The following is a 12539-nucleotide window of genomic DNA, read 5'->3' on the forward strand; positions in this document are numbered from 1 at the left end:
AAAAAGTATATCAATAAATCTGTAATTACATATATATTTGTGTATACATGTGTATACTGTTAAATATGAATATTTTAGATCATGAATTCAAAACTAGGGCTTGATATATTTGAGATTAAACTACGTTTTGGTGAAATAACAAGTATGTTTCGGTGAAAAAAAAATTTCTTTGGCTATATTTTAACCTATGATCTAAAAGCGTGTTTTTTCATATTTTTCAGAAAACATTCATCCCTGGATTGTCCCAAAGGTAACAAATAACATGAAAAATCAAAAGCAAACTCATAATTTCCCTAAGTCTGAAAATCTTCCTGGTTATCATTCAAGGTTGAATACATCTCCCTCCCTGTTTATTAATTCTCTGTGCCCAATCGTCAGGTTCTATAAATTATGTAATATTTCTCATATTCATTTCCTTCTGCCACTTTCTTTTTTTTTTGCGATACGCAGGCCTCTCACTGTCGTGGCCTCTCCCGTTGCGGAGCACAGGCTCTGGACGCGCAGGCTCAGTGGCCATGGCTCACGGGCCCAGCCTCTCCGCGGCATGTGGAATCTTCCCGGACCGGGTCACGAACCCGTGTCCCCTGCATCGGCAGGTGGACTCTCAACCACTGCGCCACCAGGGAAGCCCCTGCCACTTTCTTAATGCAGACTCATCATCCCACTAAGACCACTGCAATAACCTTTCCCCTATGGGCAACCTTTCTCTACGTTCAAATCATCTTTTATACAACTTCCCAAGACAACACTGACCTGTTACTCTCTTATTCAAAACTCTGCAGGGGTTCCTCAGCCCAACAGAATAAAGCTCAGATGTTTGTGCTTATAATAAAGCTCTGTAAGATTTAACTTCAATTTGTGTTTCAGTCACACATCATCTGCAGTCAAACTTGTCTGCCCTTCCCCAAAACTTTCAGCCATTTCTACATTGATGACTCTACACATGGTGTTTCCTTCTGCTGAAATCTCTCTCATGCATAAAGAGTAGCTTAGTATTTCCTCCTTTATGAAATCTTCTCTGCAGTTGTCTCCTTTTTTCCAACCAAGTAGCTTCTCCATTCTCTTAGCTCCCATAGCATTATGGCTGTTCCTCAACCACGGCCCTAGCAAAGGCTTGAGAGAGGACTGTGCCTTTGTTAACCTATGTATCCACCCCCACCCCCCTACCATGGTATCTAAAAGCAATGCTTTTTGTATACTAAGAAACAGAAGAAAGGTTTCAAAAATTCAAGTCTACCTGTTTGTCGCACAGATGGTGCTATAAACACACATTGATTTCAGCTTTTATATATAATCTTTCTATTATTTTATTACCATATAAATTAAAATACACTTTTATTAGCAATGTAGTATTATTAAGCTTTTACTTAAATAGTATGCAGCAGAACATTTATCAATCCTAAAGTTAATGTTCTGCATCTAAATTAGACTTTTTGAGATTTTCATTTGTTAAGACATAACTCACAGCTACAATTCTAGGTGGAATCTCAGGCAACACAGAAGACTAAATTTTTAAAAATCTTTTAACATCTTTATTGGAGTATAATTGCTTTACAATGGTGTGTTAGTTTCTGCTGTATAACAAAGCGAATCAGCTATACATATATGTATATCCCCATATCCCCTCCCTCTTGTGTCTTCCTCCCACCCTCCCTATGCCACCCCTCTAGGTGTACACAAAGCACCGAGCTGATCTCCCTGTGCTATGCGGCTGCTTCCCACTAGCTAGCTATTTTACATTTGGTATATATGTATATATGTCCATGCCACTGCCTCACTTCGTCCCAGCTTACCCTTTCCCCTCCCTGTGTCCTCAAGTCCATTCTCTACATCTGCATACAGAAGACTAAATTTTGATGAGGATCTTTTCTTCCTGGTGGCTTCTCTCATTTGTTAAACTTGTATGCCATTAGATCTATTCTTTCCACAGTGGCAAATCCTGACATTATAAATATATCCTTCATTGAGCAAAGACCAAGACAATAAATATATCTCTTTAAAAGATATGCAATTATACCATTCAATTTAATGGTATAAAAATTTAGTAAACAAAGAAATATTGAAATTATGGAGACAGTAAACCAAATGACTTGCAATTTATTAAAATATAAATCATGCTTTGATTAAACTGTTTTAACTCTATAATCCTTAAAACATATTTCTGATGTTAATTATATATGTCTAGAAATGCTACAGAGCACCTGTCAAAATAGAAGAAATAGACAAATCATACATTCTATCAGTTTTGAATCCTTTTGGACAAGTAATTATGGCTCTATTACTAACTTCTCTCAGTTTAAGCATTCTATTCCTTAATTGAGAAGTTTTATAGATGAGACAAGAATGATAAATAATAACTTTCTTTTGTTTATACTTGGTTTGGAATGTGAGACTTTTGTGGTGACCTTGTCAGAAAGTGATTGTGCTGTTGGGACTTCCCTAGTGACGCAGTGGTTAAGAATCCACCTGCCAATGCAGGGGACACGGGTTTGAGCCCTGGTCCAGGAAGATCCCACATGCAGCAGAGCAACTAAGCCCATGCACCACAACTACTGAGCCTGCACCCTAGAGTCTGTGAGCCATAACTACTGAGCCAGCGTGCCACAACTAATGAATCCCGCACGCCTAGGGACCCTGCTCTGCAACAAGAGAAGCCACCGCAATGAGAAGCCCGCATACCACAACGAAGAGTAGCCCCCGCTCACCGCAGCTAGAGAAAGCCCGCGTGTAGCAACGAAAATCCAGCACAGCTAAAAATAAATTTATTTAAAAAACAGTGATTGGGCTTCCCTGGTGGCGCAGTGGTTGGGAGTCCGCCTGCCAATGCAGGCGACGCGGGTTCGTGCCCTGGTCCGGGAAAATCCCACATGCCGCGGAGCGGCTGGGCCTGTGAGCCATGGCCGCTGAGCCTGTGCGTCCGGAGCCTGTGCTCCGCAGCGGGAGAGGCCCCAAAAGTGAGAGGCCCGCGTACCGCAAAAAACAAAAAAACAAAAAAAAAAAAAAACAGTGATTGCATTGTAAAATCTATCAATAAATTAAAATTACTCTTAAAATTATTTTTCTTTTTTATCAGAAGCATGATTCCTGTTTCTATATTATTACCTTTCCATATCCAAAGATTTAAAAATATTTAAGTCATATTACATTAAAATCATAAATAATATTAAAACACATAGAAGAGTCATAATTTCTGGATTCTAATTTGGGGTCTACTGCTTACCAGCTGAGTGACACTGAGCAAGCACTTGACGGTTTCTCTGTTGAAAAACAGAGATGGGGCTACCCTGGTGGCGCAGTAGTTGAAAGTCCGCCTGCCGATGCAGGGGACACGGGTTCGTGCCTCGGTCCGGGAAGATCCCACATGCCGCGGAGCGGCTAGGTCTGTGAGCCATGGCCGCTGAGTCTGCGTGTAGGGAGCCTGTGCTCTGCAACGCGGGAGGCCACAACAGTGAGAGGCCCGCGTACCGCAATAAAAAAAAAAAAAACAACAAAAAAAAGAAAACAAACAAAAAAAACCCAGAGATGATGCTTGCTTACCTAGCAAAGGTAATCTTGAGGGCAGAATTTTTTTTTAAATCTGTGATAGCACTTGGTAAACTTTAAATTTACAGTATTATTGTTAGCATTATTAGCTTGTGGAAAATGCTACCATACAGAGTCTAAGAAGTGTCCTAAAGGCTGAGGACCTGAATTAATAAAAAGCTGTGCTATATACATACACACACATACAAATACCAAATAATTCTGTAATTTCTCTCATGACAGAAACTTTACTTTGTCTTAAGTGACAGTTACTTGTTTGATCTTAACTTAGGATTCCCTACTAGGATACAAGTGCAGTTCCTCTACAATCTTTTTTTTTTTTTTCGGGTATGCGGGTCTCTCACTGTTGTGGCCTCTCCCGTTGTGGAGCACAGGCTCCGGATGCGCAGGCCCAGCGGCCATGGCTCACGGGCCCAGCCGCTCCGCAGCATGTGGGATCTTCCCGGACCGTGGCACGAACCCGTGTCCCCAGCATCGGCAGGTGGACTCTCAACCACTGTGCCACTAGGGAAGCCCCCTCTACAATCTTCTAAAAATCGATTTCAACTTAAAAGTTGACGTCAATGAGAATAATACTGAGATTTGTATTGATTTAACCAGAGGTTATAAAATAGAAGTTAACACTATAAAAGTTTAAAATGAGACACTAGTTATTAATTATTTATTTAAATATAACATTGAAGAAGCGTTAAGTCTCTAAAGAGGAAAGAACCCTCTAAGCAACTGTAAGAAGAAACATGGAAATATTAGAGAATTCATTATTCAGTAATGAGCACTGTGGTAGGCAGAATTCTTAGATGACCCCCAATGGCCTATGCCCTTGTATGTGTGTTGGAACTGTGAATATGATAGGCTATCACTCCCATGATTACACTATTTGCATTATGTTTGTTATATGCAAAGGGATTCTGTAGATGTAAATTATGGTCCCTAGTCACATGACTTTGAGTTAATCAAAAGTGAGATTACCCTGGCTGGTGAATAATCAGGTGAGCCCTTTAAAAAAAAGTCAGGGGCTCTTTTAGCCAGAGGTAAGATTCTCCTGCTGGCCTTGAGGAAGTAAGTTGCCATGTTATGAGAGGACTACAGAGGGGGCTATAACGTTAAGGCCCTAAGGAAGACCTCAGGAGCTGAGAATGGTCCTTGAGCAAGAAAACAGGTACTTCAGTCCTACAACCACAAGGAACTAAATTTTCCCAACAAACACAGAAGCTTGGAAGAAAAGCCTGAACTCCAGAAAGAAAGGCAGTTTGGCTGCTTGTGATACTCTGAGCAAAGGATCCCACTAACCTGTGCCAGACTCCTGACTATGGAAACTGTGAGGTAATGTGTATATCGTTTCTAAGCTGCTAAATTTGTGGTAATTTGTTACATAACATGGAAAACTAGTATGAATCCCAAATTTTAAAAAGCAGCCCCTTTTTTGAACCTATTCCTTTCTCCCTTATTGCCTCCCTACCTTCCCTTAAGCAAGTGTCCTGAATCCACAGTACATAGTTTGTATAACATCCTCACTCTGGTTTTTCTTTTCCTCATCCATAATTTTGTGTTTATTTTTTCAATAGCTCTAAAAAAACTGTTCCAGTTTCTATGCTAGAAATATAAATTGCCTCTTCCAGATCTGCATTTTGTAGTTTAATTGCCAAGCAAAAAGCCTCTGGCCAGAAGTTTCCTTTTGTTGCTCTCAACAGTAATCCCATGAACAGGGTAGATAAGGCTCCCTGGTTGTACTCTCCTTTATTCTCTTACATGGGAGTTCATTCATGCCTTTTGTTTATTCTGGGCCCCAACTTGATATTTTCTGCAAGATTTTGCTAGGTAAGATCTACATTCAGGACCTGACTCAATATCTGTGATTCATTCCTTTTTACATACTATGTGGTAGGCACTGTATTAGCTCTATATTTTCAATGATAAAAAAGTTATAATCCTTGCCTTTAGGTAGTTACCAGTCTATAACCTAGAAATATATCATGATAAACTACAGTAAGTGCTATGGAGAAACAAATCGGGGAGCTAAGGGAACTGCTGCTGCCTTCAAATCCTGTCTGGTAAATGCAAGTTACAGCCAGTTTCCTTCCGTGTACTCCTCCTGATTTGTTTTGTCAAAAGTTTCCTGGAAGCTCGATATAACATTAAAGGCCATGGCTAGATATACAATCATCCTGCTTTCCAACTTTTACTCTAGAGAAGGCATCTATCAGAAACTGCTGAGTAAATTCAGGGCAGTCCTGATGAGATGGAGGGTCTCTTCTCCAGCAGGGAGCCTTGGTAAACATTTTAATGTTCAAGAATGAATTATCAGAAAAAATAAAACAGGGCCCGTGGAAAACATTCTTATAGCCCAAATGAAAAGAAGAAAAGGGTTTAGAAAAAAATAAAACCAGAAAGAATCATTTCCCTAATCGCCCCCCAAACAATATATTTTTAGAGACTCTCTGATCTTGCTGTCTCCAAAGAATAAAATATTCAACATCTGCCTATTCAATGGACATGATACTAGTTGTGTAAAGAAAATGGTTTTGAGTGTTCAATTAGTTTAGGAGCAGTAAAGGAATAGGATGCGGTATAACTTCTCATTTCTAATAAAAGGTTGATTCTGACCTAACTTTTTTTTTTTTTCCTGGACAGTAATGACTTTATAGCATTGAAAAACACTATTCAGTTCTCCTCATATATTTTTCACCACTGGATTAGAAACTTAAAATAATGAACCATTTAAAAAATTTGAAAATGTTCTTAGTTGGGATAGTGGGATCTGAAAAGTAGACACATGGAAATGCTAGAAAACCCAGCTTAACATGAGGGTGAATGTCAGGGTCACAGGAGCAGGATTTCTGGGAAGCCTATGGAGGAAATAGTTGGTGGCAGAAGGATTCTTTCCAGTCCACACTGGGGCAAAGGTGAGATGTCAAATGTTAGAAAAGGTCAATAAGTAACCAGAGAAAGTGAGGGCTAGTTTCCATCTATAATGATAGTGGAGTCTCTTATTTTTCTTTCTCCTTTTGAAACCCAAAGGCCTTGACAGTCCAAGTAGGGAAAAGCAATCATTTATTGGGAATGGTCTGTTTCCAATTACTTCACCAAAATCTTTAATCTTGAATTCTGCATAGAACTGAGAATAGTGAATGAAATCATTTCATATTGAATACATAAGTTCATTTATATCTCACAATCAGTTTTTTTCTGGTTCACATTTAAGCAGAGGCAGCAATTTTAAAAATCCTATATTATGATCTTAAAAAATTATAACATAAGGATTTCGTTACCAGAACTAAAGCAAAAGAGACTGAAGAGAAAATTCTAGTTGAACAATATCCATGTAAATTCTATAGGCAAGACTCTCCTAGAAAGTCACCATGATCTTAATGATATTTCTCCCTCCTGTGGATAGTATTAATATTCTTTCACTGGGAAAATTTTTCTTTTACAAGGAATAAAACTGAAAGAAATAAAATTCTGCATGTCATCCATGTATGACTAAAAGCACAGTCACTTAATTAAAACATATGTGTTACAAAGAAAAGTACATAAATTTCTAGGTCACTAGCAAAATATTTTCCATAAAAGTACTTATCTAGAAAGATAAATAGTTCAGGTTAATAACTCTTCCAAGTTAGTAACAAGTGTTTTAAATTTAAAACATGCATTTTCCTTCATTATGATACCTGAGATATTCAAGAAAAAGAATTAAAAATTAAAAACCACCAACCAAAAAAAAAAAGAACAAAGATCTTAGGCAGAGGTGGAATTATTTATGTAACAAAATTTTCTTATGAAAAATATACTTAGTTATAACAACACTCATTTATAAACTATTTTCTGACAAATTCAGTTATTAAAAGCCTATACTATGTTTCACAAAATGTCAAGCAAATGAAGGTAATATAGAGGACTTTTTACCAATGCTTTTGCTAGTAGTTAGACTTCAGTAGCCTTTAGAGACCATTAAGTACCCTTTGGCTAATTGGCCAATGGTAGATTAATCCTCTCTTTATTCTAGCAGCACTATTTTAACACCCTTTACACTCTGTCAGTGTAGCGTCTGAATGACAAAATAATATTGTGCATGAATAATAAGCAGAAAAGTTAAAATAACATTTCATGTTTCACATGCCATACCTATGTGTCAGAAGAACTTTTCTTTTTAAGTCACTGACATTCAACTTTTTTAAACAATCTCATGTTGACATCTTACTGAGGTGAATCTTCCTGATTACTGCTAATTGCCTACCAAGAAAAAAACCCTTTTCATGAAGTACAGTTGTCTAGTACAGATAAACCCAGCTCTAGTGTGCAGATTAAAGACAAAGCGTGACACTTAAGGTGCTACTTTGTTATAAGGTCATACTAAATATGGTTTGCAATTAACAATGCAGTTTTTATGGTACTGAAAATGCCAATCTGTCCTGATGTGCTCAAATTAGATTCTATCAAAGAAATATGGATATCTGCATATGGATAAGAGATATGCTACTCTCATAACATTTACAAGGAGTAAAATTAATTCAATGCCCTTATCCTTTGTAATGTAAGTTCCACATAATGCCCAATAATTATTCTGTAAATATGTCTGAATATTATTTCTCAAAATGAAAATCAACATTATTATTTCAAATTCAAATTGCTTAAAAGAGCTTACTAATACTTTTAATTTTTAAAACAGCCCCCAATACTAAATACATTTAACATGTATCTTTTTATTTGTATTCATAGCTTTGACATAATAGGCATTTATAGTAACTATTAATCTATGTGATACTAGCAATACAGTGTGTTTCAAAATAATCTGAAAAACAAAACTGATGAATTTTAACTGGACTGAAGTTAAACCACATTGTTTAAACTTCTGTTTCCACAACTACAGAAAAAGAATCAGCAAAAATGTATTATATGTGAAACTTGGAAAACTAACTAATACAACTGACTTTCAAGTATTCATGGAAAAACAATCAATGTTGGTTTATACATAGCAAGAACTGCTCAACTGTAGGTTTGTTATTATTTCAAATCCTCTACTGTAGTTACTAAGATAAAATTCCCCTTAAAACGTACATACCACATATTAAATACAGAGACAGATACATGTAACCAAAAGTATATCCAGAATAATTCAGCATTGTCACTATTATAAGAATTTCTCAATGTTCATATGGTAATATTATAAGTTCAGTTTCAGCCCTCCAGATATTTGATCTACACATGGCATGCTTACCGATGACCATCAAGTTGCAATGCATTCCCATTCTGATTCCCTTCCCCAATAGAAATGCAAGAAGATGGCAGGGCCATCTGATGTCCTGAAGAGAAACTGAGCAATGTCTTTCTAAATCCCTCTTTTTCACTCTCTTTCTCCTGCTTTCTATTGCTTAAATTCAGCTAATTCGAAACAGAAATATCTATTCCTCACAGGTACTGTATACACATATTCTCTTTATTTTTCCTCTACCACTTTTATCAATACTTTTTTTTTTTCGGTTACTTAAGAAAAAAGAGAAAAAGAAATAAACATGCCAAATCACCAAAAACAACAGTTGGTGTTTCAGGGTGATATTAATACTGTATCTGTATCTACATAAAGAACAGCCATAAAATTTCAAGTGAAGTTACAGACAGTGATTGAGTTATCAGGAACAGAGGCTATCAAACTCTAGAATATCCGTAGAAGTCTCATGAAGTCTGCCTCATTCTCCCCAATTAAATTTGTTTTTCCTAAGCAATAGATTTCAATACTTTGTTTTTTTCCATCCTAGTGGGGTGATAATTGCTTCTTAATGCACTGTATTTTATTGCACAAAAAGGCCTTAGTGGACTGGCCTGAGGAAACTAATGCCCACATATATAGTATTGTTACTAAATGGAAGCCAGAGTCTAGACAATTAAAAACTGCTCATAATACTTAATTCTTACATAGACTTCAGAAGAAAGGCATCGATATTTCTTCAAATAATTTATGACTTCTAAAAATTTATAATAGACCATGATCTATTTCTAGAATTCACATTTTTATAAGGTAAAGGATTTTCAGTAAGCCTGTAAAATGCATGTAAATGATTATTAAGTTTATTTAAATTATACTGAAATCAATTCATATGAATAGTGCATTATCAAGCTAATCTAAATGAAATATTACCAACTTTCTGGGTAATAAACCCAAAGGCTAAAGATCATCATCTCTAGCTCTGACTTCATATGTTCAAATGAGTAAAATGATATACATTTCTTAAATACATACTAAATATGAATAGTGTCTTAATACTTAGAAATTGAATTTTTTTACTGATCGGGTCAACAGTTAACCACAGCTTTCCTGATTTGTACTACAGCTAAGTTCTGCAAACAAGTTACTTGGATGAGAGCCAGTTGGGGTGTTTTTAAAGAAACCCTACAACTCATTACAAATTTAACAGCAGCAGCACTAAGTATTCATATGATTTTGATTACACTTATAAGTACACCCTACTAAAATTCTCAAGAGAAGCAAGTTAATAATGTTTTTCTCTATTTCCTATGCAAGTTTCACAAGATTCAAGAGAGTAAAAAAAGAGGACATTTCTTTAAAAGAATAGTTTTTGCTATAATTGGATCTGATATAAAATGGGATTTTTTCATTAAAAATGAATATATGTGAAAATATATATTAAAAAGGTAAAAAAATGACTTTCATGACATAGAGTAGAAATTTCTTTTAAAGGAGAAAAAAGAGATTTACAAATCTTGGACTTAGACTAATTATACAAGATATTTCTTATTGGTTTCACTTGAAAAACCTTTTGTTAACACAAAAATTTCATATAGGAACTTCTACCATCCTTCATTTAATTGTTCTACTTAAAATGATTTTCTGTTTATCATATTCTTTCCATTAGTAAAGCTTGACCTAACAGAGTAGTCACTCAGTAAATTATCTCTTACTCAGTTGTGCTAAGTGAAATATTATGATTTATACAGCTCTTTAGGAAGAGGGTAGTCTGGAGTTCTTTCCATTTTTACTAATCAAGCTGGTTTCTCTGCTTTTCTCCTGTATCAGTGGTTCTCAAAGAGTGCATACTACCTAGACATATATTTTGGAAATTAGTGAGGGCACTTTTCAGTGCCAGCACTGAAATGGGTGAAAGCCAGGAACACTAGATGTACTGCAAAGTCTGTATCAGTCCTGCCCAACAGAAACTACCTTGTTTCCTGCATGACTTTCAAATTTCCTGCCAATTATTCATGTAGATGAAAAATATGCATATAATGAAATGAATCTAAATCTTAACTAAAAATTACATATAAACAGAGCATTTTTTCCTGTGGTCCCAGAAATTTATAAACTATGTAAATCAAAGGAAGACTGAAAAATGAGAAAGAAAAATCGCTTTCTTCTCTGGTGTCTAAGCTCTAAGGATGTTACCACATGGCTGGTACCCAAGGCCAGAGCCATATGGAGAAAGCTGGTCTGAGAGGAAGACACATGAGATAAAGAGAAACCTTTAAAGACATTAGTGTCTGGTTCTAGTTAATGCTATTCTTCCCAAGTCTATTCTCTTCAGTTTATCCTTTGATTTTGTGAGCTTTTTTTTTTCTCCTTATTTAGAGTTCAGTTTCTGTCACTTGCTATCAAGAGTCCTGCTAATAAAGCCGTCTAAAAACATGTCCAAAAACCTCTTCTCAGTTGTCCTATTTTCTATTCCTCTATGGCATCTGACACCATTGACCAACTCTTCTCCTTTTTCTTACTGGAAACATTCCCTCCCTTGTTTCTGTTACAACACTCTCCCACCTTCTCCTTCTCTGACTCCACGTCTGCTTATACTCCCACAAACCTTTTGTCTTGCTGCAAAGATTTGTTCCACTCCCAGCATCTTTCTCTGGGATAATGGCATCAATAGGTTTCTTTTTTTATTTTTTATGAAATATTTCAAATATGTAATACATAAATAAAAATATATATATAACAAATGTCCCTTTATCAATCACTCAACAAAGACAATGTATTACTAATAGAATTGAAGGCCATGATCCTATCCCCTCTGACTGACCAGATATAATCACTATCCTGAACATTTCGGTGTTTATCATTCCCTGCTATTTCCTTATACTTTTAATACATATGTGTGTATTTCCAAAAGACATATAGTGCTTTTAAGACATTCCTTCTTCACATTTTAACATCTCTGAATTTGGGTTCCATCTTCCATAACTGGATACCATATAATTCCTGCTATAACTTAAATAATATTTCTTTTCAAAAATAGCACATTTGTTGAAGGCTGGTGAATAGAAATCTCATCGTAGCATATATTGATTTTATATCTAGCAATCTTGCTGAAATCTATTAGTAATTTGTCTTGAGATTCTGTACAGACAAGCATAGTGCTTGGAACTAATGATAGTTTTGTTTCTTCATTTCTAATAGTTTTAACTTTCATTGCTTTTTCTTATCTTAGTGTGTTGCCTGTGCCCTCCAGCACAATGTCTAAGACAAGCGGTCATGTGCCCTCTAGCACAATGTCTAAGACAAGCAGTCATGGGAGGTATAAATGTCTTCTTCCTGGTTTTAAAAAGAATGCTTCTAACTCCCACCATTAAGTATGATAATTGTTTCAAGGTTTTGGTATATACTTAACACAGTAAGAAAGTTCTCAGCTATTTCTAGTTTACTAAGAGAATTTTATCATGAACAGGTATTTAATTGTATCAAAAAATTATCTGTAATTTTTTTCATTGTGGTAAAAATCATATGAGATCTACCCTAACAAATTTGAGTTTAGTACAGTTGGATCTTGCTTTTTAAAATCCATTTAGCCACTCTTTGTCTTTTGATTGGGGAGTAAATGTAAATTCAGTTAAAGTCATAATTGATAAGAAAGGACTTACTATTGCCATTCTGTTGTCTTCTATCTTATAGCTCTTTTGTTCTTATTTTCCTCTCTTCCTATCTTCTTTTGTATTTTGTTATTTTTGTAGCGGCATGCTTTGATTCTGTCTCATTTCTTTTTGTGTATCTTCTA

General features: G+C 35.8%; 1 protein-coding gene across 8 annotated transcripts in view; it reads right to left on the reverse strand.

The window, feature by feature from the left end:
- The window catches only part of CNTLN (centlein), a 331436-nt gene that overhangs the window by 55407 nt on the left and 263490 nt on the right, over positions 1-12539 (reverse strand). The window lies entirely within an intron of this gene.

The sequence above is a fragment of the Orcinus orca genome, chromosome 6, assembly GCF_937001465.1.
Source record: "Orcinus orca chromosome 6, mOrcOrc1.1, whole genome shotgun sequence".
Classification (NCBI taxonomy): domain Eukaryota; kingdom Metazoa; phylum Chordata; class Mammalia; order Artiodactyla; family Delphinidae; genus Orcinus; species Orcinus orca.